Source organism: Pan paniscus, chromosome 22 (genome assembly GCF_029289425.2).
Source record: "Pan paniscus chromosome 22, NHGRI_mPanPan1-v2.0_pri, whole genome shotgun sequence".
Taxonomy (NCBI): Eukaryota; Metazoa; Chordata; class Mammalia; order Primates; family Hominidae; genus Pan; species Pan paniscus.
The window spans coordinates 29,427,955-29,433,954 of record NC_073271.2 but is presented as its reverse complement, the minus strand read 5'-3'; positions in this window follow the sequence as shown (position 1 = coordinate 29,433,954).

Genomic DNA, 6,000 nt, shown 5'->3' with positions numbered 1-6,000 from the left:
CCCTCTTCTGGCACACACCGCCCCTCCGCGCACGCGCCGTTCCTCCACGCACGCGCCTTTCCTCCTAGCTAGCACCCCTTCTCCAAGCTCTCATTGCCCCATCCTAGTTGCAGCACCCCTGTGCGCGCGCGCCTTAGAAATCGCAGGCCTCCTGCATTCTCTTCTTCCTCATTCTTTCCGGCCTGTGGCCGGTCTGGAGCACTTCACCATCGCATTCCAGGACGACTTCCCCTCACAGGAGGCCTTGACCTTCACAGGATCGCGGCACACACCTGCGCAGACCCAGCGACTTTGGAGTTCCCGCGTCTCTTCCCCATGTCTGCAGTCGGAGGGCGCGGGTGGGCTCCTGGTCGCGGCCCGGCGCTCTTCGTCCTCGCACTTCTCCGCCCGGGGCGCTTGCTGACCCTAGAGTCTTGGACAGTGGCGTTGGGAGTCCCCAGCGGCCTGGGAACCAGATGAGGCTGGAAAGAAGAAGTGGCTGAGCGACCAGACCGTTCCTGTGTGCAGAGCGAGAGCGGGGCAGAGGCGGTCGAGCGCTCGTTTTCCGGGCGACTTGGCTGAGGGGCGAGATGGTCCCTTGGAGAGAACCGCCACGGGCCCTGGGCCGAGGGGCTCCAAACAGCAGTCGCTAGGCTGTTTTGGTTGTCGGGCTTTATCAGTAAACAACTCGAGCCCACGGTTCGAATGATTATTTAATTAAATTCCTCAGTAATAGATCAAGTGCATTGTGAAAATATGCGAAATAAAATTTAAATGATGAGATAAAATAAGGAATCAAATACTTCGTTGTGATAACAACCAAGCAATTAATTAGCAATTACATAATTAAATGAATGTTTGTAAAGAACAATGCAATGGAATATATATGTATTCCATATATGTGTCCCATACATATGTTCCATATATATGTGTCCCATACATATGTTCCATATATATGTGTCCCATACATATGTTCCATATATATGTGTCCCATACATATGTTCCATATATATGTGTCCCATACATATGTTCCATATATATGTGTCCCATACATATGTTCCATATATATGTGTCCCATACATATGTTCCATATATATGTGTCCCATACATATGTTCCATATATATGTGTCCCATACATATGTTCCATATATATGTGTCCCATACATATGTTCCATATATATGTGTCCCATACATATGTTCCATATATATGTGTCCCATACATATGTTCCATATATGTGTCCCATACATATGTTCCATATATATGTGTCCCATACATATGTTCCATATATATGTGTCCCATACATATGTTCCATATATATGTGTCCCATACATATGTTCCATATATATGTGTCCCATACATATGTTCCATATATATGTGTCCCATACATATGTTCCATATATATGTGTCCCATACATATGTTCCATATATGTGTCCCATACATATGTTCCATATATATGTGTCCCATACATATGTTCCATATATGTGTCCCATACATATGTTCCATATATATGTGTCCCATACATGTGTCCCATATATATGTGTCCCATACATGTGTCCCATATATGTGTCCCATACATGTGTCCCATATATATGTGTCCCATACATGTGTCCCATATATATGTGTCCCATACATGTGTCCCATATATATGTGTCCCATACATGTGTCCCATATATATGTGTCCCATACATGTGTCCCATATATATGTGTCCCATACATGTGTCCCATATATATGTGTCCCATACATGTGTCCCATATATATGTGTCCCATATATGTGTCCCATATATATGTGTCCCATATATGTGTCCCATACATGTGTCCCATATATATGTGTCCCATACATGTGTCCCATACATGTGTCCCGTACACATGTGTCCCATACATGTGTGTCCCGTACACATGTGTCCCATACATGTGTGTCCCGTACACATGTGTCCCATACATGTGTGTCCCGTACACATGTGTCCACATACGTATGTTCCACATACATGTGCCCACATACGTATGTTCCACATACATGTGCCCACATACGTATGTTCCACATACATGTGCCCACATACGTATGTTCCACATACATGTGTCCACATACGTATGTTCCACATACATGTGTCCACATACGTATGTTCCACATACATGTGTCCACATACGTATGTTCCACATACGTATGTTCCACATACGTATGTTCCACATATATTTGTTCCACATATATATTTGTTCCATATATATATGTTCCATATATATATTTGTTCCATATATATTTGTTCCATATATATGTTCCATATATATATTTGTTCCATATATGTATGTATGTTCCATATATATATATGTATATATTCCATTGCACTGTTCGAGTCGGAGTCTTGCTCTGTCACCCAGGCTGGAGTGCAGTGGTGCGATCTCGGCTCACCGCTACCTCCGCCTCCCGGGTTCAAGCGATTCTCCTGCTTTAGCCTCCTGAGTAGCTGAGATTACAGCTGTGCGCTATTACGCCCGGCTAGTTTTTGTATTTTTAGTGGAGATGGGATTTCCGCTGTGTAACCCAGGCTGGTCTGGAACTCCTGACCTGAAGTGATCCGCTCGCCTTCGCTTCCCGGAGTGCTGGGATTGCAGGCGTGAGTCACCACGCCCAGGGGAAATATGCCTATTTTAAAAACATCTTAGAGGTATAATTTATGTATCTTGAAATTCACCCAGTTTGAGTGAATAATGATTTTTAGGCAATCTATCCAGCTGTTAGGTATCGTTTAAAAAACTTTGAATTATCACTTTATGATTCATCGATTTGGGGGTTTGATTTTGAGTGTGTCAGTACTTCGTTTTAACAACACCAAAGGTGGAAAAACACCCCATGAAGATACGTGAATCCAAATGGAAGAGGAAAAATTCCTGGTTGCAATTACAAAATAATACTTATTTTAAAAGCCTTTCGAACGACTCTGCATGTTTAAATTAAAATTTCCATTTCCTCCTGTCCAAAAATTCTTGCAAACTAGTTGGAATAGGATGCATTTTTATATTTAGAACAATGAGCTCAAAATGACTGAAACGTTTAATTAGATTTTTAAACACATTGACAATTACCTCCCCTCCTTTTCTTCCTCCTTTCCTAAGATTTTCACTCTTCCCCATCTTAATACAACCTATTATAAACATTGAATTGTATTTTAATAAAATTGGATTGTGCTTTAATAAAATTTGCCACAGCTGTGACACCCTGTGGTAAGTACTTCGTGTACTTTAGTTTCAACTTTTTTGCTGTAATAATTTGTTTAAGGATAAGACATGAATTAATTTCCCCTGTGGTGCTAGCTCTGTAACCTTAACCCAGAACCTCCCTTCTCTCCTTTATTCTAGTCAAAACGATCCATTAGAGGTTGCACTTGCAGTTTTTCCATACAGCATGTTCTTTTTCACCTTTTTTGGTGGGGAGGGGAGAGGGAGTCTTGCTCTGTTGCCCAGGATGAAGTGCAGTGGCATGATCTCGGCTCCCAGCAACCTCTGCCTCCTCAGTTCAAGCGATTCTTCTGCCTCAGCCTCCTAAGTAGCTGGGACTACAGGCGTGTGCCACTGCGCCTGGCGAATTTTTGTATTTTTAGTAGAGATGGGGTTTTGCCATGTTGGCCAGGCTGGTCTTGAACTCCTGGCCTCAAGTAATCCACCTACCTCAGCCTCCCAGAGTGCGGGATTACAGCAGTGAGCCACTACACCCAGTCCCATTTTTACTTTTTGCTTGGAAATAATTTGAAATTACAGACAAGTTGCAAAAATAGTAAGATAGCTCCCACATACCCTTTGCCCAGATTCAGCAAATCGTTAATATTTTGCCATATCTACACTCCCTCTTTAAATACACATACAAAGTCATGTATGTATGTTATTTATTTTCCTGAACTTCTTTAGCTTTCTTTAATCCAGAGTAATTCCCTGGCCATTGTCTTTCATGTCATGGACATTTTTTTGATTTGGGGATTTTTTTTTTTTTTTTTTGAAAAACACAGGCCAACTATTTTATAGAATGCTTCTCCAATTTGGACTTGTCTGATGGTTTCTCCTGATTAATTTCAGATTATGCGTACCTGGCTTGTGTGGTGTCCTCAGTCCCTTCACAGGCACATTAAGTTTATTAGTACCTCATATGTGATGTTAATTTTGATCAAGTATCAAAGTATTATAGTTACAGTCTCCATTATATAGTTACTATTCCGCCCCCCATCGACCTCCCCTCCCACCCCACCTCCTGCAGCTAATTGGTGGGAAGACACTCGGAAATCCTGCAAATATTCTGCTGTTCATCAAACTTTTCTTCTAGAATTAACATCCATTAATCATTCTTGCCTGAACTATCCTACCTGTGATGGTCATGAAATGGTAAGTTTTCAACCCTGACCCTCTCACTGCAAATATTAGTTGACACAATTTAAGAAAGAGCTTTTCTTTCTTTCCATTTATTTTTATTTATTTATTTATTTGAGATGGTGCTTTGCTCTTGTTGCCCAGGCTGGAGTGCAATGGCGCCATCTCGGTTCACCGCAACATTTGCCTCCTGGGTTCAAGCAATTCTCCTGCCTCAGCCTCCCGAGTAGCTGGGATTACAGGCATGTGCCACCATGCCCGGCTAATTGTGTATTTTTAGTAGAGACAGGGTTTCTCCATGTTGGTTAGGCTGGTCTCGAACTCCCAACCTCAGGTGATCTGCCCGCCTTGGCCTCTCAAAGTGCTGGGATTACAGGCGTGAGCCACCGCGCCCGGTCTCCATTTATTATTAGTATAGACTCACAGATTCTTATTTTATTTCATTGGTTATAGTTCATTGCTATCCTTACTTAAATTTTAAAAATTAATATACAACTTTTAGAGGAGTTTTAGGTTTACAGACAGTGTGGAGAGTTCTTATATAACCCCTCATCCCAAGCCTGCTTTCAGTTTCCCGTTGTTAACATCTTGCATTGGGGTGGTACATTTCTTACAGCTGATGAACGTATACTGATACATTATTATTAACTAAAGTCCAGAGTTTACATAAGAGTTCTTTCTTGGTGTTGTACATTCTATGGGTTTTTACAATGTATAATTGTTACTGGTAGAAGGCATCCCAGTTACCTGCACAGCAAATTCGACTGAGGGGCATAAGGCGGAAAAAGAGACTGAGGCAAGTTTCAGAGAAGGAGTGGGAGTTTATTTAAAAAGGCTTTAGAACGGGAAAGAAAGGAAAGTACACTTGGAAGAGACCCAAGCGGGCAAATTGAAGGACAAATGCAGCGTTTAACTGTGATTCTAGGATTTATAGGCTGGCCCACTTCTGGGGTTTTGCACCCCTTTCCCATGATTCTTCCCTTAGGGTGGGCTGCCCGCATGCGCAGTGCCCTTCTTACACTTGGGAGGTGAACATGTGCAGTGTGTTTAGGAAGTTGTGCGCATGCCCATCTGAAGATTTCTTCCCTTTTCCGATGGAGTGCCCCCGGAAGGTCGTACTCTGCCGTTTTGTCTCTTAATGTGCATGCACCGGTTCACTCACCCAATACCGGAGATGATTGGAAGCTCTTTTTGCTTCTTGGCGCCTACATTCAATTAACACTCTAATGTAATAGCTGTGGACCATTAGGAGATAATTCGGCTCTGGGTGCTGAATTATTTTTAGAGAGGCAATGTGATTGTTGAACCATCACCTGACATTCCTGGTGGGTGGGGGAAGAGCCGTCTCCTGCCCTTCTCATACATAACCACTTGCAACATAATGTCATGTATCTACCATTACAGCATCATACAGAGGCATTTCACCGCCCTAAATATCACCTGTGCTCTACCAATTCACCCTCCTTATTTATTTTAATGCTCAAATTGTCCCAGATTTCGCCAGTGGCAGCCACTTCAAGCTGACTCTTTTTCCTTTTGCTAGTATGCTCTTAATTTTTTCGAACACTTCTTTACTTTCTAGCACAAGATGTTCCAAGTTCATCTTATATTTTTCCTGCTCAGCCCTAAAATCAGCCATTTCTTCAAGGGGCCCTGCTTTTTTGTTGT